The sequence below is a fragment of the Danio aesculapii genome, chromosome 4 (assembly GCF_903798145.1).
Source record: "Danio aesculapii chromosome 4, fDanAes4.1, whole genome shotgun sequence".
Taxonomy (NCBI): Eukaryota; Metazoa; Chordata; class Actinopteri; order Cypriniformes; family Danionidae; genus Danio; species Danio aesculapii.
The window spans coordinates 40,327,923-40,355,593 of NC_079438.1; the positions used below are offsets into that span (position 1 = coordinate 40,327,923).

The 27,671-nt window shown below is 35.5% G+C and overlaps 1 protein-coding gene across 1 annotated transcript in view; it reads left to right on the top strand.

The window, feature by feature from the left end:
• Positions 1-1,846: 1,846 nt before the first annotated feature.
• The window catches only part of rap1b (RAP1B, member of RAS oncogene family), a 91,474-nt gene continuing 65,649 nt past the window's right edge, over positions 1,847-27,671 (top strand). Inside the window, exon 1 of the mRNA XM_056455634.1 lies at positions 1,847-1,950. The gene's annotated coding sequence lies outside the window, so the exon portion shown is untranslated. The remainder of the gene's footprint in view (positions 1,951-27,671) is intronic.

The following is a 27,671-nucleotide window of genomic DNA, read 5'->3' on the forward strand; positions in this document are numbered from 1 at the left end:
GTGAGCGTCATTTTTCATCTCACAGTTAATCCATCTAATATTAAAAAGAAACTTTCAGTAGACCATGAATAAATCAAAAAATCTATATTACACAGCAATGTTATAGACATATATTGAATATTACTGAATGGAAGTTCCTCAGACCCCAAGTGCAACTGATAATTGAAACACATTATATGGGGGCTGTTGAATGCTTGATTCTGATTGGTTGATGAACATTCTAAGGACTGCAATTATTTTCAGATAAACACACAGATAAAGTAGTTCCAGTTCTGTATCACTCCGCTGAATGGTTTCAGTTATTTTACAGCCTACAATTGTCAAAAATCTAATCAAAGAGACATTAGATGAGACGTGTAAGATACTGGCCCTACACAAAGTTGCAGTTCAAGTACAACAACCCTTAAAAATGTCTTGATATGCATCATCTGAACAATGCCAATAGGTATGGTATCTGTAGAAGAATAATTGACTCCAGTCCATTTAATTATTAGGAACTAACACACACCTCAGGTGTAATCGCACATACAGGAGGGCATCACCACCTCGGGTGTGCATTATTTTTGAGAAATTCAAATAACATAAGTCAATTATTCCTTAGTCAAATGGGATAAGGTGTATAATAATTAGATCTGGGAAAGTAAGTTTGTTCGTGATATTAATTTAATAAGCATGATTTTCAAAAATTATTCCTAGAACTAAATTAAATATTACATTTAGAAAATTAAAAATTTGACCTCATAGCTGCAACCATTGCTTGGGGCCTGTGTGTCTAAGGGCCGCATGAGGGGAGGGGGTGGTAGTCCACAGCAGGGAGTGGGCCCACATTCCTGATGCCAGAGAGCATACTTGGCATTCCTGACTTCTCCTAGTTGCTCTCAATGAGCCATTTGACTGGCGCGGAGGATTTTTCCCCCAGAGTGGCAGAGTCAGCCTCTGACGGATGAGAGTTGCTGTTAGGGGAGAATAGAAGACCATTCATGCCATACTGGTACTAGAATGATGCTATTGAAATGTAGCATGCACTATGGAAAATGCTTAAAAGTGGCATGTTCTCAATTCAGTGTCATTTTGGGGTGGTGTTTGAATTGCCACAGTTAAATATGTAGAAACACTAATAAAAAGTGTCAGAAAGATGTGTTTTCTACCCTATTAAGGAGCAGATTTGTTTTTGCAGTTTGCTCCTCATGTCGTTCGACCAACTGAGATAAAAAAAAGAAGTCAAATATATATTATTAATGGAAAGAAATTGATAATACTTAAAATAATTTTAAAAATGTGTATTTGGATGTTTGTATGTATGTATGTATGTATGTATGAATGTGTGTGGAGGAGGTAAATACATACATACATACATACATACATACATACATACATACATACATACATTATGTGTGTGTTTATATAGATACGTCATACATGTATATACTTTTGGATTTAATTAGAATTTTATTTACAATTTTATATTAATTAAATGTTACAGCTATTATACACCTAGGCCTACATGTGCGTAATTAACAGAAAAATTACCTACAAATAAAAGCAAATTATTTCATATTTTATGTGTGTAACTTTGTGGTTAATGCAGCATTTTTCATATACCTTGGGAAACCATGTTTGTATTATATCCAGTATCATCAGAAACAGCCACTGTAGCATGCTCTCACCACCTTTGTTCTCCAACATTCCTTCTCTATCTTGTACTGTAAGTAGTGTACATGTCTCTCAGCGCTGTCATTTCCATGTGCCACATTTAGCAGCGCTCGTTCACCGCGCTTTAAACAGCTCCGTTTCCCGTTACGCTCTATTGTAGGCAGAGCTCACGGTGCTGAAACCGAGGCTGTAACGTCATGCTCGAGTCTAAACCTCACCCACCCTCCCAGAGGCGAGCAGCTCGTTCACAGGCACAGGCGCAGACGGACCGACTGGCTGGAGCTCGAGCGGATTGCCGTAAGTATCGCATTTGCGCGAGATTTTGTGGCATTAGATCCGCAACGGCGCGCGTGTTGCGCGGGAGCTGCGAGGCGATTATGATGATGTCACTGTTCGATTGATAGAATCCTGTAACGGCGGAATGTTACAATGTTGCAAAGCAGACCGGCACGGGGGTTTGCGGAAGAGCAGCGCGGATGTCTAGAATATGGCGGAGCTGGAGTGAAACAATTCAACTCCTTAGATTTACCAGACTCGGCTTTACGGCCAGAACAGTCGCCGGGAAGTTTGATGTGGAATACAGTGGGTTTTTGAGGTGTTTTGTTGCGTGAAGAATGGCGTTTTTGTTGTCTCATGCTCACGGCGCTGTTGAAGTTATAGCGGAAATGGAAAAGTTGTACGAATGAGTAGTTTAACGAAGCGTAGATTTTCTGTTTCTGTCCGTTTTTTCGACAAGGTTTATGTGAAGGCATGTGTGAGGAGTGTCAGGCGTTGTGCTAAAAGGCACATTTAGCGCTTCTAATGCAGTGTTTCCTTCTAGATTTGACTGATTAGCGGCCCCGCCTAGTTCTGTTCCTCAGTCGAGGGGAGATGACTGGTTCATTCAAGAAGAGCTGGAGAGAGAAAAAATTAGACTCGGATTTCTTCAACGTTGGATTGTCTGTCAGATCGCGTAGGAATGGTTTGCATTGGGGTTAATGGAAAGAATGATCAAAAACATTCTCTAGGCTGGCCAGGGGCCCTTATATAGACTCCTAGTTGGATGTGACATTTTGAATATTGTCCTTATGAGAAGGGATGCGAGGCTGAAGTCCCTCAAAGAGGTTGTTAAAGAAGATCCTGTTGCTTCTCCATGCATTTTTAATGGCTTGATCTTTAATGACAGGGCTCTTGTCAAATTATAACAGCCTTTCTACAGAGGTGTCTTTACAGTGGCTGCTCTGAGCTTGCTTTGTGTCTGCTCTGAAGTCTGGTTGAAAAAATAAATAAATAAATAACTACTTGAATATGCAAGCTTCCAGCTCAGCTGGACATTGTATGTGTGTCTGATGCTGCTTTGCTTCAGTGTGAATGAAACGCAGCATCAGTGCAGTCTTAAGGTGCGGTCAGGAGTACCAGTTTGGCTAATCTTTGTGTGCAAAAGTCATTTCAGTAAAAATCTCATCTGCACAGTCAGGAGTTTCGTGCTAAGTTTCCGCTTATGCTTAAGTTGGTCACGCAAATGTCACACTCACTAATAGAAGTTTTTACTTAAAACATGCTTCAGATCGCTACACTATTGGCAATGGAGTTTTTTTGCCTGCTAATTGTTTTTATATCTAAAATGTAACTAAACTTTTAAGGATTTGTTGCAAATTATTATTCTACAGTTTGCTTTACTTTTAAAAGTAAATGTTCTTTGCATCTGTGGTTCCATGTGTCTTTCCATTCATCTTTTGTGACATCACATCACGCATCATCAAAAACTCAATTTTTTATTAACAATACATTTTGTTCATAGCTTTACCTTTCCACTCTATTCATAATTTCACAGCAATGTTTTTCATGTACCTATTTTGTAAATGCATTTACTCCACCTTTGTGTGAACCCCTTTTTTTCAGCAAAATGGCTTCATTCAGAGTTTGTGGAATTGTTATAGAGTTTGTGTATTTGTGTAAATTTTGCAACCACCAACCAAGTGCATATCATTTCCTTTTTTAAAGGCAGTCTTGAGCAAACACTTGTCATTCCCAATTGCGGAAAAGTAAGCAGCAATATATCTGTCACTGCCAAAGGCTGATAAGTGTATGACTTTTGTTCATATCCTGTGTTGTCAGTGTTGTTGTGTGTAAAAATGAGTTAACCAAGTCACAGATTATCTATGCTTTCTACTAAAATCATCTTAGTATAATAATTTGTACTTGTCCAAATTGTCAAATTGAGATCCTTTTTTGAGTGGTAGGTCAGGGCGACCTCACCCTGCTGGGGTCTAACCCCAATCCTGTCTCTCCTAGAGCAAGAGGAAGGAAATCCCCATGATAGTGTGTCCTCTTGGGCACAGAGGAATGCCGGTTTGTAGGCTCTGTTGAAACAAAATGAAGAGATGAAGACTTCCTTTTTAAAAAAAAAAAAAAGAAGAAGAAGGCCGCCCACTATTTTAATGCCATTAAAAATCTGGTCTGGGTCCTGGTAGAAACTTCTATGTTTAGATCCGCGTTTGCTGTGATTTCGGTTTCAGGTGCATCAGTTTCATGTATAATTATAGTCATGATTGTTCCAGGTTTTGCTTTGAGCTCTGTCAGAACTTCCTAACTAAGCTCTTGAGGGAGTCAATCCATATGCAAAAAAACATGGGAGTCTGTCAGGAAAGCAAATACATCTGACTTTTGAAAATGGCAGTTCTAATACAGCTGTCGGGACTGTTTCCTTTGGAGGGCTGTGTCTGAATAACCAGCATGCTAGGATGAGTTGCGCTCTGTATTTTTCCATTGTCAGTGTGTTATCAGGGTGCACCTGGTATACTGATTTATTTATTTATGTTTTTCGATTTTTTTTTTTGCTATCATTGTCTTTATTATGATAGGACTCTAAATATTGACATGAGGTGACTTTGGAGAGATAGAGGGGATGGAAATCAGGAAAGGTCTACAAGTTGGCACTTGAATTTGAGAAACCTGCAGTGAAGTTGCACTGTATTTTTGTGCACTGACCACTAGGCCTGTTTTTACCAAAGTTGGGGTCACTTGGTGACTTCCAAAAATCAAATTAACTTTTTTATTTTATACACAAATACCAAAAGATTTAATTAATAGTTATTGGTTACAAAAAACTACAATGTGCAAATAAAAAGCCATCAGCCTCTAGATTTTCTTTAAATTGTTTAAATACAATTTTTTTTTATTGGATTGTGACGCCTAGGCCTGGGGTGATTAACGATGTCAGAGCGTCAGTTGCAGCAGATTGATTTTAAGGCAACTGGATACATTTTCAGCGCTCTCATACATTAAAAATATGATAGATTGTGATTTTATGTAAAGAATGATGTCTGAGTGGTGTATTTCTAAATGTAACCCATGTTGTTTGATGAGGTTAATGTTGAAATTAAACGAATGAATAAATTACTATTAAAAAAAGATGTGAGTGTTAGAGTGTTGTCAATATGATTGTGTTAATATAGGCCTATTGGTGTGTGTGTGTGCACTGTTGTGTGCAACGCTTGTATGTTTATAACCATTTCCGAGGATAGTGGGGGTCACAAGTCACTGGCATTGTTATTTTGGGAATCGTGGGCTGAAATGTTTGGGAAACCCTGCGCTAGGCTATTGTTGCAGACCATTATGTATACAAAGAGTCTGGTGGTTAATTTCAATTTTTAATCCTTAAAGGGATAATTTACCAACGATACTATTAAAAAAATATATTTTTACTTAGAACACTAAAGAGGATATTTTGAAGAATATTGGAGACTGGTAACTATTATCATAGTATTGGAAAAAGAAATACTATGGAAGTCAATGGCTACCAGTTTTCTTCAAAATATCTTCTTTTGTGTTCAACAGAAGCAAAAAGTCAAATAGGTTTTGAACAATTGTTGTAAAAATACAGAATATTAGTTTTGGGGTGCTTTAAATGTATCTTTCAAGCTTTTGAAATCAGATTTGTAATGTTAGCAAGCATTGTGGTTTCCCACCAAGGTCTGACATTTGACTAGGAAATGGAGTAGCGTTTTGAAGCCAGTGGGTAATGAGATGACAACACATTAACTGCCAGCTGTCTGTAACTGTTTGAGACTTTTAGAGGAACCAACTGAGCAGAAAGGAAAGGAGATGCTTTGGAGAGGAAGAACATGACAGTGTGGGGGGAAAAAAAAGAAGGCTGTCGGCATCCCTCCGCGAATTGGAGCACTTCCTCTTTAGGCCAAAGGACCTCATGAAACCTGGTGGCCCTGTCACGCTTTCCTTCCTTCTTGTGGGTCATGTGATTAGTTTTCGAGAATAAGCGGGTGTAAAGATGGCTGACGTGTGCTCTTGGTTTGGTAATATGGATATATTTTGTTTCAGTTTAACCAAAGGAGTGACTCAAAGGTCTTTTCTGAGGGTTACTGAGTTAATGTGGTGGAGCTCAGCTTGACGCTCACGTTTTCTTTAAGGCTAATCCCAAAGCTATTCTACAATCTATTCCCACACATCACTGTCCTCATTTAGGCATACAAGCCATGACTGATTGCTGTGGCAGCTATTTGTGATTTGCAAGATTTGGGCCTTTTATGAGTTTGTGATCCAGAAATAGCCTTAGAACAAAGCTTCAGTGCTTCCCACACATAGACTTTACTTGGGCGGCCCGCCCAGGTAAATTAACAGCTGGTCAAGTATATTTGATGGTAACACATGAATAATACTATTACTATCATTCTTTTACACTTTTTTTTTTTTGTATCCGACCAAGAAAGCCAAACATTCGCGATCGATTAGCCAGTGGAAAATCTTCTCTCGCTCTGCACGTTTCCTACTGCTGGTTCTGTGTGTGTGAGAACCATCATTGCTCACGCTTTACGTGCTCTGCAGACACACCGAGATTCACTTTTTGTACCAAAATGTGTCCGACTGTAGTGTCTAAATCTCCTAAAATGTCCGGGATTCTGGTTTTTCATTCGCTTTCTAAAGTTGCCGTTATTTGTATGCGTTTTTGCATTACCTTTTAGCCCTGAGAGAAACATTAAATGATTAATCATTTAATAAACAACTCCGATAAACTTTACTGTACCTCAGAGAGAGCTAAATATACTGGCTGCAAAAAATATTGTACACCATTAGAATCAGCTAATTGCCAACTTGCCTTATTTAAATGATCTACACTTTTTATTTTAGTAATTATTATCATTTTTAGCAATAATGTATATATTTTGCTCTTTTTTTGCTATTTGTTTTTCATTTGCTGTATTCATTAATTTAATGATGTTAATATATTGCATTATACATATCTAAAAATCTTTGGCAATAGTGTTTTTGCAGTAATATTGTCATGCCAATGAAGAGAAAGAGAGAGCTAGTAAGCACCTTTTTATCTGTCAGTGGGTGCACATGGCTCATAAATAGCATAAAAGTTAGAGAAATAGTAGATTTCTTTTATTTCAACAGCCTTTCCTTTATAACTTTAACCCCTTAAAAAGAAATGGTGTATAACAGTGTCATAATATGTATAAATATAGTTAAAAATCGAATTTTTGTTTGATTGTCGCATGTAGTTGACCATTTATGTGCTGTGGGTAAAAGGTGTGTTTCTATCAGGCTACCACCGCAAGTATATTTCAAAGGTGTGGGAAGCACTGAAGCTTGTTTAAATTTTCATTTATTTTTGGAATTATTTAAGTGTCCTTATGTTTAATGGATTTAGACTACCAAATTCTTTCAAGAAAAAAAAACTAAATAATAATAATAATAAATAAATTTATTTCAAAACATTTGAACAATTGCATGTTTGTTTAATGGACCCTTTTCATTTCTTGTATTCAGCAAGCATGCATTAACATAAATATGATTCAGCAATACAGTTCTATTTTTAACATGCATCAAATCATCATATTTGAATGATTTCTGACAGATCTTGCAACACTGAAAGCTGGGGAAAACTCTGATGTGTCATCACAAGAATAATCATTTTAAATGATTGTATTTCATAGTATCTGTTTTTAAAACTCTGTATGATAAAAGCATAAGTTGTACACACCCCAAACTAAAGTATTGTAAAAGGTTTGACAATAAAACCTGAATATTTTACCACCAATATTAAATCTAGATGTCAGGATTTATGGACGGGCTCAGACTTTGCTCTCTAATTGACAAGTTCAGACAGCATTTCTTGGCCCAAACAGCTACAATACTGTAAAAAGTCAAGTTAAGATGAGCATAATTAAGCATTTAAGTAGTTTGAAATAAACAATGCACAGAAATGCATGACATCTCTCAGTTTTGGTATCATTGTTTAGTGTTAAGGTTTAAATTTGTCATATTAAATTGCCTAAATAAATCCCATTAAATAAATAATGATAAATAGATTGAGAGAGTGGTAGATTGGTATATGAACTTTACATATATTACTCAAGTGTGCTCTACTAGTCTGAGATCTGCTTTAGAAAATGATTTGAGCAACAAGTTGATGATTCAGATTTGCTCATTTGTCTGCAGAGAGGGTCATATGTGTGTGTAAACACATCCCCGGGGTCTATATGCTGTAGTCAGTCAGACGTCAGATGCCCTGCCATGTGTTGACATTTGACACTAGAGGTTGGGCCGCGTTCTCATTGATCTCATCTCCCGTTGCTCCTTTTCCTTCCATAATCTGCCTCCCCGACTCGTTGTTTTCCAGTCTCTAAGCGGCTTACTGGTTCTAGCAATAGAAAACATGCTATTGCCTTAGTCTTAGTGACAGTGTTTTGACAGGGGATGCTTGACACCCCTGCCCTTTGAGCCAGGGTTTGTAATTGTTCTGGGCATCAGTTGCCTTGCAGATGAAGGGAAACATACTGCCTCAATGGTAATGTCAGGGTATATTTCCTCGTGCTTGCATATAAAGTCTTCTGTTCTCATTTAGACACCCAGAAATGGTGACTTTTGGTTGATTTCATGACATACAGAATTTTCAGAATGTTCCCGCTGGCCTTTTCCATTCAACGAAAGTAAGTGATGATCAAAAATAACAAAAAAATTAGGAAATAATGCGTCAGAGGTTTGATGGGTTTGGAAAATGTCTTTGTCAAGGTTTTCAGATATCTTCAGAAGCTGGAATATAAGGCATGGATCGTACACTATTAAAACTAATAGGTTATTTACTGGGCGTAAAGAATGGATAATATCCATGAAACCTTTCCATTCCGCATTTCATTCTTCATATTTCAACAAAAGTTTCCACTAAAGCAGTTTCAGTTAGCTGAAAGGGGCAGCTCTCTTTAAAAAGATGCTTGTTTCTACACTGAAAACTAATGGCTTAGCATAAAATAAATCAACTTAGTTTACTATAACAAGACAAAACCTTGATACTAGTTACTGATTTATCATATTATTTGGCTGAAAATGAACAATATTTCCCATTGACATTTTGATTGGTATCTTTCTCATGATGTGACACTTCACACTAACAGATGTGTGCTTTAGAGAAGTTCGTGTGAAATCAAAATGTACAATGTTTATTTTGCTAGTGCACTTTGTTAAACTTTAGCTAAACATATAATCTGTGCAGATTAATCCACTGGCAAAATGTCTGTTTGGGTAATATTTAATCTAAGTCTGACCATGTGTTCCCGTAGTTTGGAGTGGTGATACTTCTCTGTTGACGTCAGTTTGATGGCCACTTAATATTCTTACCATTCGTTTACTATGAGGGAACAATGTACAAAAACAAAGCCCTGCCAGCTACTCAAATAATACATCAACAAACTAAAATAAAAGTCTCTGCAACTTCCGGTTCACACAGACTTTAAGGTACAGATGTCAAGACATTGACTGGGTTTATATTAGGGAACTTTTTTGTGAAAATAAAGTTGCTTTCTTACCGTTGTCTGTATCAAGCTCAGAAAGAAATCATATCAAGATTTATATTTATTGACCTATATATCAGTTATTGGTATTAGGAAAAATTACAAACTGTTGACTCTTTTAATACTTTGATCATTTTTTTAAAGTTTTGCAGCTATTACTATTCAGTGTTTTGTATGGAAAAGAGCAGCATGAACATCCTGCCTAACTCTTCTATCTCCTCTTCTTTTTTGCTCTGGAAAAATCCGTTTTGAATTGACTTGAGGGTGAATAAATGGTGAGAGAATTTTCATTTTCTGTTTCTGTGAAACAGAAAATTGAAGCCACACTCTTTGAGAGGATGTGAGAAAAAGAACAAATGTTCACTTTGGTCAATGATTTTACATGCTTTCTCAGCAAAGCCCCCACCGACTCATCACATCAAAAGGAAACGCCTGATTGTGAAACCGTGATGTTTGTTTTCACTCGTTCTCCCTGACAACATGTAACCTGCCTGAGTTGATTGACTTGCAAATAACATGTTGGGATTCAACTGGGATTTTGATGGGGTCAGTTAAAGCTACATCATTTACCAAAACAAAAGCCTTTTTGTATCTTTTACATGGGGTCAGTGGATCTTTTCAAGTTGATTGCTGTAGCATATTAGCATTTTAAACCCTTACATGAGTGATAATCAACAGTGTCTTCTCATTCATAATCATTGCTCATAATAAGCCTTTTATGTATTAGTAGCTCAAAGTCGACACGATTACATTTCTTTTGAACCAGCTGAAAACCATTAGTGATCCAGACTGCTCAAAGTTCACCGTCTGATAGATGCTTTGTCATCGCACCTTTTTATTTCAGTCTGATGTAATGGCTCTTGTTTCTCATTCCCAAAGATGATTACACGGTTTCTTCCAGGTCTGAAAAAAGTCACGTTAAAAACAACAAAAATGGTGTTTGTTTTCAGCCCTGCTGTGGTTTGCGTTAATTACAGGCAAGAGACCAGTTTATGTAGTCATTACCACTAGTCTGTGTTGCTTTGACACAGATGTACTGCAGGCTATGAGCTGTCATGCTAAATTCACCCAAGCTTTGATAGCATGTCCCTAGCCGACTGCTAGCTGAGGTGCTAATAACATTGCTGGCTGGTTATTGGCTCAATCCTGACCAAGTTTTTTTTTCTAGTTTGGCGGATCTCTCACCTGTAGCCTTACCTGCCAACAGGGTCCTTGGTGATTCATGAAATTCAAGTCAACGTTTTCAGCTTCAGTGTATCATCTAAGGTGCTAGTGTTTTCTTGTATGTTGGCCATTGACTTGCATTTTATGAATGCCCAAGGACCATGGTTTCAGCTAAAAATCTTCTTTAATGATCTACCTAAAAATATCCTTACACTGTAGTTGATGCGAGTGAGAGGATTAAAAATAGCAGTATTTTTTTAAAGATGACTTCTTAAACGTAAAGGCATGAAAGTTGCATGTTTTGTTATGGGATGTTCTAGGATATGCATATATATTTAATTTCTGGCTTTAAGTGATTCAGTAGTTATGAGGACTCCTTTGTCTAAGTAATTGAAAAGAACGTAACATTTAATAATCCAAATGAATTAAATTGATTTAAGATACAGTGTTTTTATTTATGCTTGTAACTTATTTTATTAGTGTTTTTTTCAATTGAATTTAGCTGGTTCTTTGTTTCTTTTTAATAGTTTATAGTAGGGATTCTCAGATCAATCGGCCAGAGATCCGTATTGGCCGATAATCACATTTTATGACTCGATCGGTCGGTACTCACTAATCTGGCCGATTCCATCAACCGATCAAGTGTTATTTTACAGGTTTACAAGCAGAGGAAGATCCATTTTAGCTTCTTATGCATCAAATGTGCACTCCAAACGTTTTCTTCATTGAGACGTGTTAAATTCTTTCATCAATTGCTATGTTTCCAAATGCTATTGTTAGTCATTTTCCTTACCAAATTTTTTTATTAGTCTTATCTATTATTTTCTGTTAAGCTACTTCTGACCATGACATGTCCACACTAAATGGTAATAAGAGACATGTTTGATGGATTATATGCAACATCCTTCATTTATTCTCTTAGAAAAGAAGTGACCTCCACTCAAGTATCATAGTAAGAGGAATAATGTGCTTTATGCAATGTTAAAGTTATGTAAAGCTTGAAGCATTAGAATCGGTACTCTGTGTCGGCTCCAAAAATCCTGATCAGAGCATCCTTAATTTTTGGTGTTTAATCAATATTTAGGTTATATTTTAATTCTGGCACTTTATTTTACTTAAGTTTTTGGGATAGTTTTACCAAACATCATGAATAAAAATGTGACTCTTGTTCATAGACCTTCAGCAACATCTATAGACATACAATTGGATTGTGATCCCAAATGAACTGCAAATTGGTTTTACGAGACAAAGTGCTTGCACAAAATGACAGTTAATAATAATGCTATTGACATATATTGTAGTTCCTTATTCTTATAATTTATAAACCTATTTCTAATTTATATTTAATAAATATTATTATGTTATAAGGGAAAGGTCAATGAGTTTTGAGTAGCCAAATCAATGACCAATGCTAACACCAAAGTGACTGAAATAAGGCGGATATACTGTATACATAAAAAAATTGAATTCAACTTTAACTTAAACCCTTGTTTTCGCACAGAAATGGCTAAATATACATAAAATACACACAAGAAAACATGAAATGTTGCTGACCAAGTATTGGCTCATTAATCAGTTGATTAATGATAAAAAGCTTCGAAGTTTTAGCATCTGTGCTTCAGTTTTCCTCAACTATCTTTGAAGCCCTGAAGTTTTCTAGAAATGCTTTAAGGTGGCCTAAATGTTTAAACGGACATCAAAATGTGTGTTACGTTTGTGTATTACCGCATACTGAGAGAAGAGACTCCTACTGCAAAACCTGCAAAAGCTTCAAGAGTTTGTTTTATTTATGGCATCGTAGTGAAAAAATTGTGCTCAAAGGAAAGAAGAATAAAAAGCCAACACTGATGGGTTTTGTCTGGGCGCTCGCATCTCTAGGGACATGGGAAACACTTCACCACACAAAAACCCAGCTTATAGGATTGCAGGGACTCTTAATCACAGTGGATATCAACAGTTTTTTCTGTATTTATGTTGCTTATGAAGGTTTAGGAGGACAGCAGAGGTCAGGCTTTGGGGTTTCTGTGTTTATGGGGTTACGGGTCGTGGTAGAGACCCCATAGAGCCATGTGTACACAACCTCATTAAAGTAATGGATTGTGGGAAATGTAAAATGCGGTTAGTGAGGAGATGAAGGGCTACCCATGTTGGAGGCTGGTTTAATAGAGTGTTCATACAGTGGAGTTCTCCATTAACTACAACCCTTTTAAAAAGAGTAAATTAAAACATTCGAGTCATAGAGACGTGATGGTGTTGGGCAAGTGTGTAGAAGTAGCAGAATAAATTTCATCATTATATCGTTACATCTATCATTATCTCGATCTCATTTTATCTATCGTTATATTTATGTATCGTTATATATCTAGCTATCATTATATTGATCTATTGTTATCTATCGTTATATTTATTGTTATACTGTTATATCTATCATTAAAAATTGCTGTATTTATCATTATATATATTGTTATATCTATTCATCTATCGTTATATTGTTATATCTATCATTTTATCTGTCGTTATATTTATGTATCGTTATCTATCTAGCTATCATTATAGTGATCTATTGTTATATCTGTCGCTATATCTGTTGTTATACTGTTATATCTATCGTTATATTGTTATATTTATCGTTTTATCATTATATCTATTATTTAATAATTATATCGTTATATCTATACATCTAGCGTTATTTTGTTCTATCTATCATTATATCTATCTTTATATCGTTATATCTATCATTATGTCTATCGTTATATCATTATATCTATTGTTATATCTATCTATAGTTATATTATATCTATTGTTATATATCTATCGTTATATCATTATATCTATCGTTATATCATTATATCTATTGTTATATCTATCTATTGTTATATTATATCTATTGTTATATATCTATCGTTATATCATTATATCTATCGTTATATCATTATATCTATCGTTATATAATTATATCTATCGTTATATCATTATCTATTGTTATATCTATCTATTGTTATATAATATCTATTGTTATATATCTATCGTTATATTATTATATCTATCGTTATGTTATTATATCTATTGTTATGTCTATCTATTGTTATATTATATCTATTGTTATATATCTATCGTTATATCATTATATCTATCGTTATATCATTATATCTATTGTTATATCTATCTATTGTTATATCATATCTATTGTTATTTTTTCTATCATTATATGTATACATATATCGTTTTATCATTATGTCCGTCTGTCCATCCGTCTGCTGTGTCTGTTTGTCTGTCTGTCTGCCAGCCTGCCTGGCTATCCATCCATCCATCCATCCATCCGTCCATCCATCCATCGTTATATCCATCCATCGTTAAATTTATATATATATATATATATATATATATATATATATATATATATATATATATATATATATATATATATATAAATTAATAATTATAATAATACCAATTTGACATTTTATTTATTTAGATTATATAGAAATTTAAGATAATATAATTTAATATAAATTCATTTGTTCTACAGTGCTGTTGATTTCCTGCTTCCAATTAGCTAATGAACATTCTAAGGTAAACACACAGATAAAGTAGCTCCAGGCTGGTCTTGAACAGATGATTTCAGTTATTCAAAGCATACAAGCATAAATCCACTAAATAAAAAAGCTTTTAATGAGAAGTGTAAGAAACTACTCCCATTCACAGGAGTGGTTTGAGGACACAAACCTGACAATGTCTTTGAATACAGAATCTGACCCATGTCTTTAGGTCTGGTAATTATAGTACAAATACAATAATTGACTCCAGTTCATTGAATTATTAGGGAATAATGCACGCACAAGGTATTAAGTGTACATTATGTTCTAGTAATTCAACAGCCTGTCATTTATTCCATACTTGATTGTGTTAAGTAAATGGTTGATATTGAGCCTTGGTTTATTAGTTCATAGCAGCAGTTGATTATACTGTAGATTAGTATTGTAGATTTGATATTTGGTTAATCCAGTCTGCTCCTCTGATTTGTAGATGTCAGCTCAGATCAGTTGTTGTTGTGTGCATCTCTCCAAATAGACGTCCTTAACCAGCTCTGTGGATTTTAAATTAATCCCAGCATCTTCAGATGGACTCTGTGTTCAGTGCACTACTGCGGAGCTCTCATGTTATCATCCCATTCATGTGTATATGAGCCCCTGTGTTTACGCATTTGCACATCTTTTGAACGCCAAGCTCTTTTATGTTTTAAGATGCTTTTATTTATTTATTTATTTATTTATTTATTTATTTATTTATTTATTTATTTCCAGCTCCAATGAGTAGAACACTCATCTCATCTCTCAGGGGACATACATTTGCATCCGAATCTGTGCTTATTTGTACGATTTTAGGGATGTCCATTTCAACAAATTCCCGTGATTGATCGTTGCTCAAATGGAAAAATAAGGTTTTAAACATTTATGATACATACAAGATGTGTCTACTTCAATTCAGCATCGCTGGACTGTCAGAATGTGCAAATGACACTCTAAACTCTAAATTAAAGTCAAGTAGAAATAAAAAAGGAATAGTATAATAGAGAAAGATAAACAGTTTACTATTCCATCCTTGTGTATGTCAATCATGTTTTTTGTTACTTCAAGTGTGTTGTTTCCTTCCCAGATTGCATATTAAGTCAAAATATAGAGAATGCGAATGGGCAACATTTACTTAATGAATTTTCATGACAAATTAAAGGCTTATGCCATTTAGTTATTAGTGCACTTTATTGATCTTTAGGCATCTCAGATGGCAAAAATATATATATATTACATTTCTGTTGCATTTATGAAGTAATATACCAGTGGAGGTAGATATTAGTTGAGGTGAGACAAAGAGATGCATATTTTTTTCATGCATCTGTCAGTTTTGAGATTTTTTTGGCTGTTTATTTAGTCTAATGTAACAAAAACATCGCACATACACCTTTCTGTGTGTGTGTGTGTGTGTTTTGTTTGTTTTTTTTACAAAACATTTTTAAAGGCACTTAAGATGCTTTAATTTCATCAGCACTTCCACCAGACTTTACATTTTATTCAAATGTATATTTGCAATTGTCAGTGTAATCAATCACCTGGTGAAGTATGAGTTATGATGACTATGCGATTAAAAAGTACAAAGTAGCTTTGAGCTCCGAATGAATTTTTTCCCATTGTTGACCTGCAGTGTCTTGCCATCAATAAAGGTATATCCAGCACAAGCACATTGAAAATACGTACATCAGGCTACATCTTTGCGAAATGTACAATACCTTTGCTCTGGTTACGTTTCATTGCTCATTTCAGATGACAAATCCATTAGAGGGTGGTGTCTACATTTTCAAGTGAACTCCCGAGGAAACTGACCATGCCACACTCTCTAAAATAAAGGTACAAGAGCTGTCATATAGGTACATATTAGTACCTAAAAAGTACAAAAGTGTTCCTCCTAAAATGTTAAGCTAATAATACATACCTTTGAGGTACCAATATGAACTCTTTAATACAAATATGTACTTTTTGTAAAGGTACCACCCCATTGACAGCTCTCGTACCTTTATTTCTGAGAGTGCAGAATAGTCATCCATATGGAGATAAATGGGTAAAACAAACATATATGATTACAAATCATAAACACTTTAAGCTGTTTTGTGATATTTATTTTGTATCATGTAAAGAACTGCACAAAAAAATACTTCATTTGTTGAAAATATGTCCCTGTGAATATCATTAGTGTGGTAAGGAACAGAATTTGTTGATGTCATACTGCCCCGTAGCATTCATTTTACCTAGAACCTTCAGTTTCACAAAAATGTAGGCCAAAACACTCATTTTGGTGAGTTTATGTTGGGTATATTGAGTTCAAATATTATTAGCAATTAACTGACCATCGATTAATTATTGGCATCCCTAGTACGATGGCGTTTAGCTTCTCTTGTGGAAACACGAGTTGACTTTTCTCCAGAGTAACATGTTGAGACTCCAGTGGGAGGTCGTAGCGCTTCTCTCCACGCTCCTCAGAATAGCAAAGCCAACCACCCCTGCAGATCCCAGCAGTCTGTTCATCTCCAAGAAAAGAAAAGCGCCAGGCACCAGTAGACACGAGCAATCCCGACAGGCCCACTGTCTTCCCTCTGCTGTCCTCCTATATCCATTTACACTGCAATCTACTCAATCACACGCTCTGATATGAACAGTTTTCCCCAGCTTTATTTATTCAAACAGAACACAATTACAGTTTAATTATCCGTCTTCCTGGGGACCATAAATGTAATTGATTTGGACCAGCATTTTTACCATAATTAGCTTAATGATTGCCTTTATTGCCGCATGTTTGTTTGCTAAAGCTGACGCAACACTATTTGTGAAGGGATTTCCTCTTGGGTGTGGATTTTTATAGATGTCCCGGAGCTTAATAATCATTAAAACTGGAGGGAACTCTTTTAAATTTTCCTCCCCTTGTCCAATAATTGGGTCCTTTTTAACACTTGTTGTTAATTAACCTTGGGTCTTTTTATACGGTGGCCGAGAGAGCTTAACACGCTGCAATTTAAGAAAGTGCATGCAATTACACAAAACACCATCAAATAAAGAAACAATCTTTATCAATTTAACAGCAAACGGACCCTGCTGAGATATGGATGTGTTATTGTGGCGTGACTGTTGCTCAGTGAAGCGATTGGTGGTCTTTGAAAGGTGAGTTGTTTTTTCGTTTATTTTAATATCCTGATTACATGACATAATAACACATATCTATGATAATAACACATCGATATCTCAACAGGGTCTGTCATGTTTTTGGGTCCCCTAGAAACATTTTCGTTGTGTTACGTGCATATTTGCAAATTTTCTGAGCGTTTCTTCAGTTGTTTGCGTTGTGACCAATTTGCTGAGCGTTTCTTCAGTTGTTTGTGTTGTGACCAATTTGCTGCGCGTTTCTTCAGTTGTTTGTGTTGTGACCAATTTGCTGAGCGTTTCTTCAGTTGTTTGTGTTGTGACCAATTTGCTGAGCGTTTCTTCAGTTGTTTGTGTTGTAACCAATTTGCTGAGCGTTTCTTCAGTTGTTTGTGTTGTGACCAATTTGCTGAGCGTTTCTTCAGTTGTTTGTGTTGTGACCAATTTGCTGAGCGTTTCTTCAGTTGTTTGTGTTGTGACCAATTTGCTGAGCGTTTCTTCAGTTGTTTGTGTTGTGACCAATTTGCTGAGCGTTTCTTCAGTTGTTTGTGTTGTGACCAATTTGCTGAGCGTTTCTTCAGTTGTTTGTGTTGTGACCAATTTGCAAAACATTTGCTGTCAAATTGACGAAGATCGTTTCTTTATTTGCTGGTGTTTTTGTAATTGCATGTGCTTTCTTAAACTGCAGCGCGTTAAGATCTCTAAAACTTGAACCTTTAAACCAAACTTTTTTTTTAATTGTTATTGACTGAAATACCGATACCGATTTTATCACCCAGCCGTAGACGATACTTTTGTTTTTCTTGTCATTAAGCTAAGCGTTGGGCGTCATTCACAAAGATAACATTCTTACAAACCGTGAACAAATTAATAAATAGGAAAAAGAAAAATATAGTTTGATGGAGAAAAAAGTGAGTTTTATTTATTAATCTTTATTATAATTTCTATAATAAGAGATTCACATTCATCATTTTGGATAAAATTGAAATCACTTCAAATTATTACTCTCAAAATGTCACAAGCAAACAATTAAAATCTAAAAAATGTTTATGGCTTTACCCCAGTATATCAGGTGGTCTGCGCTTGTGGCCATAATCTGTTGCGTTTTGTTTTACTTTATTGCTTTTGGCCCTTTGAGTCAATTCGTCTGTCAGACGCTATGTCTCCAAATCGAGACACTGTTACAGTTCACTACTATCTATTTTTTTTTTTCTTCTTCTTGGAACAGGCAGGCTGGTTGGAATTAAAGTTCAATCCACTTCGTCTGCCTTGGACAGTATCTTTCATCATCTTGCACAGTGGGTGTTCACTTAATCAAAGCACAGAAATGCCACTGCTGAATGTCACTCTTCTAAAATGGGATGGATTTTTCATGTAATTTGAGATGAGGGGGCGGGGTTTTGAGACGGCTGAAGCCTGGGAGCTCATCTGTTTAGTGGGTGTGGCCGATTTGCTGGTACGTAGTATGGGTGTGATCTATCCAGATATGAAATGTGGGTGTGGTCTATATTATGAAAAGTGAGCGTCATCATAGTTTAAGTCGGTGAGGTCTGCTTTAAGATTGTAAGTCTTCATATTTGCTGCAGTGATGTGATGATTTATGAAGGCTTTAGTCAGGCTGTGCTGCCTTTCTGAGCCATTGCCGTTCATGTGCTGATGGTTTAGGCAGTTAACACAGTTGCTCTAGAGAGGAAACTAATGCTCATACTGAGAGTAAAGTGGCGTATTTATAATCCTCTGTCCAATGTTTGATTCCACTACAAGCTCTTAGATGTCTGACAGATGTCTTAAACTGTGCCTAGGGAGTCAATGATACAAGTCAGCTAAAATGCAGATGAAATTTTAATAAACAGCTCAAAGCTTGTTTGGATTTTTGCAGAGACTTCAAGGGATTGTTCTTGGAGAAGTTAATATTCTGTCTGACGTCTTCTACTGTACATTCTTATATTCTGTAGGGCTATTTGTATAATTGGAGAGAGATGTTTAACAATGTTTAAACTGATCCTTCATCGTGCTGAAAGGGCTTCAAAGGCACTGTTGACACTCTGTATTAAGACGTGCTTTGGTCGATCAGATCAAAAGTAGACAAAAGGAGATGATGAAAAAAGGATTACAGACAGCAGCAGCTTTCATTTCTGCTCTAATAGCCACATAGAGCTATGCCAGAATGTGGAGTGTATATGTTGGAAATTCGGCCTTTCAAACCAAACTTACAAAGTTTTAAACCTGTTTGTCTTGTAATGTTTAGAAAATGGACAATAGGTTAAGGATAGGGGGTTTGCTGTAGGTTGCAGACTATTTTAATGTACACTACCTGACAAAAGTCTTGTCGTCGATCACAGTTGTAAGAGCAACAAATAATAACTTGAAAAATCTTTGGTTTGTGGTTATGTTCAGTATGGGGGTGTGCGAGAGATCTGCAGAGTGGATGGCAACATCAACAGCCTGAGGTATCTAGACATTTGTGCTGCCCATTACATTACAAACCACAGGAGAGGGCAAACTCTTCAGTGAGATAGCTCTCCTTCTCATACTTCAGCCTCCACATCAAAGTTCCTAAGTGCAAAAAATGGTCAAGGTGTTCCAGGATTGGCCAGCCCAGTCACAAGATATGAACAGTATTGAGCATGTCTGGAGTAAGATTAATGAGGCATTGAAGATGAATCCAAAGAATCTTGATGAACTCTGGGAGTCCTGCTAGATAGCTTTCTTTGCCATTCCAGATGACTTTATTAATAAGTTAATTGAGACAATGCAGAGATGTATGGATGTAGTCCTCCAAGCTCATGGGAGTCATACACATTATTAATTATTTTTTTATTCCACCATGACTTTGTATTCAATACTGTACGTTATTTCTGTTAAGTGACAAGACATTTGTCAAAGCAAAGTCAGACCCTACTGTCCTAATTACAAATAAAGGCATGATCGTGTTTAATTTTGGTAAATTTAGCGTAATATAGAGGCCTTTGCCTTTCATATAAGCCCCTTCTGAAACCAAATGATCAATTAGAAGTCAAGTCATTATTTGTTGTTCCTAAAACTTGGATAGATGATGAGACTTGTCAAGTAGTGTATATCTGTCACTGATATTTGGAAATTTTATTTATTTGCTTTTTTATTTTACAGGGACAGTACACTTGCCATTGTTATACAAAGATAACCGATGTTGCGTACAGAGGGCATATAGCATAAAGCTAATTTGCAGCCTTCGTCCCTGGTTAGGTTTTACATTAAAAAATAAAAAAACAATCAAGAATAAAACACAATACAACAAACATGTACAATATATACAGAGCCACAAACATGAAATGCAAGTCAATCTGCATGAAGAGAAATGTAAACTTGACCAACCTGAAAGCATAATACTTAATGCTTACATTGCTGTAAAGATTTCAACCATTCTTTCAGCTTTACAGAAAAAACTGGGAGTTCTGATTGTAACTTTAAATGAACATGCATGGCATTCCATATATGTGAACCTTTTACTGAAAAGGATGACCCACAGCGGCTCTGCATCTGCGGATTCTACAATTCCCACTTACTGCCCCTCTAGTCTTCGTCCCATCACTGCTGAATTTTTGCACCAACTCAGACTACTTTAGGGGCAAGATCATGTATACACTTAAACATGGTTTTTAAAAACATAAGTAAAAAAATTAAGAGTAAATGGGTTTGAAACATTTTAGACTTTGTTTAAAGATAGTGAAATGCACCATATGAAGGTCGTTTAGTCGGTGGTCGAACTTTTAAAAAGTTGTTCAGTTGTTTTGTTTGAATAAAAACCTATATATTGCTTCTGTATTCGAACTACTACCTGCCATTAAAACTTTGTGCAACTTGACCATTTCAGTGTATCATAACTTTTGTCTATCATATAAATTTTATAGTGGTGTTTTTTTAATTTCATTTTCATTTAAACTCAACAGCCTCTGCAGAAGTTTCTGGAAATTTGTATTGTGTGCAGAGCAGCTTGAACATTTTGTTAAATGTCTCCTTTTGTGTTTCAAAAAAGAAAGACAGTCATGCAAGTTAGAAAGCGACATTAAAGAGTAAAACGGTGACAAAATGATCATTTTGTGATGGAATTAAATAGAGAAGTGTTGTGTAAATCGCAAGCTAATGCATCGAACCCTCCATTAGCCGAGCATTTCATTTGAAACTTAAAGAGACTAATTTAAGAGCTCACATTAAAAACTCATTAATGTCTCTTTCTCATATCCATAAGCATGTAAACATGCCACACACACAACATCTTGCATCATTTGTGTTGCTGTTCTCATGATAGCTGTGTTTTGTAGAGCGTGCCAGTCCTCCAGGATCATATCACTTACCTAGTTCATCTCATTCTGAGTGGATTCAGGTTTCAGAGCTCCAGATCCAAGAGAGCAGATGAGTGATCAGTGCTCACCAGAGCTTTCTTATGAAGAAAAAAAAAAAAAACTCCCAATGTTGGCAGTGAATCAGCGCGCGTCTCATGTGCGGTCATGTCCCGCTGGATGACATCACCTGCGGGAGTCGTGCAGGCACACGCTCGGCTATGTTTGGCATTCTGCTCACACACATGCATGCCCACGTATGGCAGAAAGATTAAAGGCAAAGCAGTGCCTGTGTTCCCTGTTTATTCGCCATCATGTATTGAGTGTGTGTGTCGTTGTCCTCTTCTGGTGTCGCCCGTCTTCTTTGGGTCAGTGTGTTAGACAGGCTGGACTGCTGCCAGGGGCTGTTGGGGAGGTAGAGACTCGTAGGTCTGCTCTTGTAGTCTGGAATGGGAAAAATAAACACTATAACCGCTAACTCCAACATATTCTTGTTATCGGAGACTTGCAGACTGTTTTGTTCTTGTAAAGGATTTTTAGAGGAAGGCAGCGCAATGAAAATAATATTTTATAACCAGGGCTTTTTAGTATGTGTGTACATATTAGGGGAATAAAATTTCGTAAATTATTTTATGCAATATTTTATGCAATATTTTATGTGCAGCAAGGGCCGTTATAAAATTGTGACCATATGATAACCTTGGATAAAAATATCACTGTTTGACTGTATTGTGATTTCTGCTTTTTAAATATCTGGGGGGAAAAAACTAAAGATTTTTTCCCTCTTTGAACACAAAATATTTTATTTTGAGAAACATTTAAAATATTTTGGAACCGTAAACTTGTCAGGCTAAATAATTAAAATGAATTAACATTTTTTCAATGTTTTCATTAGTTTCAAAAACACAGATTTCTTCACAATTTAAAATGGCATCTTTGGATATGTTTTCTGCTTAAGATACTGTTGTCATAAAAATAAAAAATGTAAAAAAGAATGGTACAGCAGAAAATTTTGCCGGTTTAAAAAACCTTGACTTTTCCAAACCGCGGTATACCTCGTCCCATGCCTAGTGCAGTATTTTATTAATAAATGATTTAGCATTTTTTTCCATTTATTTCCATTTATTTTTGCAGATTATTATTATTATTATTATTATTATTATTATTATTATTATTATTATTATTATTATTGTTATTATTATTATTATTATTATTATTATTATTATTATTATTGTTATTATTATTATTTTGCATAAAATAAAAAGTGCCATGTTTCATATTTATATACGTTTTTAGACAACAGAATACTAATGTATTTATTTTACTTCAAAAAAATTCTGAGTTTCAAAATTTGAAGATTTCAGAAATCAACCTTATTACCCTGATTATTCACTAAAAAGTTTTTCTGACAATAAAGAAAAAAATGCCAATAAATGGCAATCTTTCGTTAGAAATTTGGTATAAATGTCATCAAGCTTTTATAGAATAAAACAAATATTAACTTTTAGCCAAAGACATACCTAATAAATCCAGATATTACAGAAAAACAGAGAATCTTCTAGTGGTTTCAATGTTTTCCAAAGATATTTAAGTGCAAAATATTGCTTCAATTGTATTTATAAACTATACGTTCTATACCATTTGTATACTATATAATAAAAAGACTTTTAACCCTTTAACTACCCCACCAAGAAAAAAGTTTGGATTGCATTTCTTAACTCCTAATGTCGCTAGTTAACACACTCAATGCATTCTTTTTCTACACATCCTATAATTTCAAAATATCAACTTCTATCAAATGGTTGATAAGTTGGTTTATGGTAAAAGTACTGGAAATAATACATATGAAAATCTGAAAATAAGACTAATTTATTTAAAAACAATCAAAATAAAACATTTTTGAATACTAAATTGTCTTTTTTTTTATTTAAGTATGCCATAAAATATCTTTTTCTTTCTCTTTTTTACAATAAAACCAAAATCAGGTGTAGTAGTGCAACAGGATGTTTGTTCAATTTTATTTATTTATTTATTTTATTTTTTTTGCAAACCAATAATGCTGTGCTTGTAAACCATTATTTAAAACAGTCCTTTTTAAAATGACTTCAACAGTCATTATTTAAAACAGTCAAAACATGGTCAACCATTAGGTAGAGGGACAGTTAAAGGGTTAAAATGATAATAAATTGTGTAATATGATTTATAATTACTTTTTATTAAAGTAAAGATGAAATAAAATAAACAATTCCGATTACTCATTCACTTTTTATACAACGGAAAAGTAACAAAAATGCTTTTTCAATACAAAGTTCAGCAAGCATTTAACGCAATAAGGTAAAACTAAACTAATGTTGTTATTGCTCTCAGAAACCCTGACTGAAACTGTAAGTGGACTTCACGGAAAACAAACGCTCTACTCTGAGGCATAACCCTTTTAAAGCGCAATCTTACACAGTGGCCAACTCTGTTTTCCTGTTAATGCTCCTCTAAAAATCCTCCAAGCCCAGAGTGCAGATGAACCATAAAAGCTGCTGGTTGATTGCAGATGCATTATCTGATGTGCGCGTTTTGGACATCACACATCGGTGTCTGCACGTTGCCTTATAAAGACACGGGACAGCGGTTGCATGGAGCCGCCCCTTGATTTCGGAGAGAGGCGCAGCTTGTGGTTTATTAGGCGCAGTATCTGGTTTCCGTCGCTGCAGGGAGGCCTGGGAGATGGAAGGGCCTGATGCCTAATCACAACCAGCAAGAGCTTCCTGGCTCCCCTCGTCCACGTCAAAAAAAAAAAAAAAAACGTGCAGTGCAACTTCTCCTGTCAGGCTCAGATGAAACCCTTAAATCGACCTCAGACCAGCTGCTGCTCTGCTGATTGACTGTGTGTGTGTGTGTGTTTAGGTTTTTACGCCAAACCACTACCTTCTCTTTAGTTCTCCTGCATGTGGATGTCAGGAGTGTATTTGAGGCATCTGGAGACCCCATGCTTTTGGTTAGGGGCTTAAAGAAGGGGGCGGTAATGTAATGCGCAAGTTTTTCAGCACTAAATTCTGAGCTGTTGCATGCTTGTGTATGGACTCCATGAATAATCCTGTCTCTTGGAGCGTTTGTGTGTAATAAGGAGCTTGAAGTTGATGCATACATGCAATGCTGTATATGGATGATACCAGGATTCTTGCAGTCCAGGTTTATCTCGCAATTCTGCCTTTTATTTCTCAGAATACTTCTGAATACTTTTTTTCCTTAAATTATTAACTTTTTCTCTCAGAATTGTAAGTTTGTGATTGAGAGATATAAACTCAGAACTGCATGTGTGTATTATACAAAAGTAAATCAGAATTGTGAGACATTGCAATTACGTTTTTTTTATTTTTTACTTTTTATTTAAGTTTCAAACTTAAAATAGGTGATCCTCGACCACAAAAACAAGTTTTATGTACCACGTGTATTTAAAAATCCAAGTCAAAATGATAGGGTTTTTATATTATGAGGAAAAAAAACGTTCGTAATCTTCCATGAAAACATTTAGTAATTTTTTTTTACTTTAGATATATCAAAATACAATTTTTTGCTAATATTTCCATTGTTAAAAACTTAAAGATCCCCTATTATGCATTTAAATGGGTCATATTTTGGTTTTGGTGGTCTCCAACAACAGTCTAATATGCATGCAAGGTCAAAAAACACTTTCATTGTCTTATAATATGCATTTATTTTTAACTAATTATCCCAATGACTCCCATATGATTCGTTCAGCGATTCATTTGTTCCCAAACCCCTCCTTAGCGCGATGCTCATCTGCTCTGATTGGACCGATGACCCAGTCTGTTGTGATAGGTCAACTGCGTTCAGTGAGAGACAGAGATATGCCCACCATGGCTTATCAACAATTTTGTAGTAGTGCAGAGTGCATGTGTGAGCCCAATGCAGGAGTGCATTAAAACAAAACACCAGCATATTGATTGAGATGAAACCTATAATAACTCCAATTTATTTTGGTCATTCTTCAGCATCTCAACCATAAAAATGAATTAATAATTATTCAAATCGATTGACAGACCTAATTAGTGCACATGACAATTAAAAATAGATAATGCATCTTTATGTCCCTCTCTTTTATTCTTGAATAATTTACGAAACAATCATTAACGGCTGTATCGGTAAGAATGCAGAAAAAACTGCAGCCCTATTGGAGGGTTATTTCAGTGTTCTCTAATAGCTACTCAGCTTTACTGTTGATGCCCAGACTTGTTAGTCATGAGCGCGGGCTTGCTGATGACTGCATGCAAGTCAGCTGTGGCAGCACATCTTCAGGCCTTCTATCTAGGGTGAGTGTAAAACATCTGAATGAAGACATCTTCCCTCTAGAGAGCATGCAGAGACATGAACGCTCCCAGAGCTGATGATAAAGTGCAGATATTCTGTTACTGGCTTTGCTGTATGCTGTTTTAGCATTGTAAAATCTGGCAAATTGTTACAAGGGATGGAAATCAGCTGTTTTGGCCACTTGATATGCTCATACTTTGGTAAATTGTTCACTTTATTTAGGCCTAAATGTCAATTGGAGACTTTTTTTTTTTGGTTTTTAAATATAAAAGCAGTTTTTCTTCTTGTTCTAGATCTGGAAATTCATGTTGGATATCTTTTCTCTTTTGCACTTGAGAAAAATTTTCTAAATAGTTTCTAAAATTAATAGTTTAAGGAACTTTTGCACTACAGAAACTGGGTTTTTAGTTGTAGGAACACCCATTGAATGAACTAAAGTAGCACCTACTTTAGATTAGAAGCTTACGCCACTTTGGAGGTCCTATGAGTGGTGTGAATGCAAACAGGAGAAAATGTAGTTTTTAGGTGACCATCCTATTTGTTAGTTCCTGTGACTAATTATTCCAAATCCCCTAATGTGGAAGCAAATGTAGAGCTTTCCTGGAAGGGTGTACATCTCTCAGGTTTTGATCAAATATGTTTAGGGATAGTGGTAAAAATTTCTCAGGTTTTGAAATATTATATTAACTCTGCTGCAGTTTTAAATCCCTCGTTACCACTGAGCAGTAACCAATTCATTATTTCAGTTCTAGACAAATGGCAAATTCGTGTTAATACAGAGAGGGTTGTGCTTTCCATTTTGACATGAACAACCTTTTAAACAATGGAGATGCAGCAGATCCTTATCTTGTTATGTGGCTGTCTGTCACAAGAAGACAAACGTTATTTGAGCTTTGTTTCAGCATTGCATATCGGTGTTCAACGTCATTGTATTATTACGGTCTTGTGTTTTGGTTGTGTATTTAAAAATGGCATTTCCTGTGTTGTCATCCCTTGTTTTGTTTCATGCGCTGGTGATGATTGTCTGTTAACCAATAGTATTCTGCAGTGGGTCTAGCTCCTGCCTTTTCATACCATACTGGTGTTGTGAATTGGTCCCAAAAAGTAGTATGATTCGGTTTGCTCTTTTGCTACTTCTGACAGTGGGTAAAATAAATGTCTACAGTACTGAACCATATCGATCAGTGGAAACGGGCTATTAGTAGCAATTTTAAAGACTCATCACAGTCATTAGGTGAGTTATCTCGGTGATAAAAGTATATTGCTCTCTTCGCTTCCACACTGTTAAAAATGCTGGGTTCATCACAATTCCTTCATGTTGTCCTAACGTAATTGTTTTTACAACTCTAAGTGGAATGAACATAAAACAATTAAGTTGTCCCCAAAAAATCTCAAGAATTGTGGTGTTTCAGCTGATTTTAAGTTGTTTGAAAATGCAAAAAATATATATATTTTTTGATTGCATGAGGAATGAGGAGTAAGTCAGAACCTTTTTATTGTGCAAAAGATTCTTCACAGTGGAAAACATTTAAATATTAAATTATTCAAAGTTGCAGTCATGACATAAAGAACCTTTCAGTGAACAGTTCCTAAAACTCCATCTTTTTATTGTAAAGAGCATTTTAATAACCTGACTAACCTTTTGTTACTCATAAATGCTTCCCCTTTTACATCGATGTGAAAGCCCCCTTTAGGAACTTTATTTTTAAAGAGTACACAGAATTTTGCTTTGA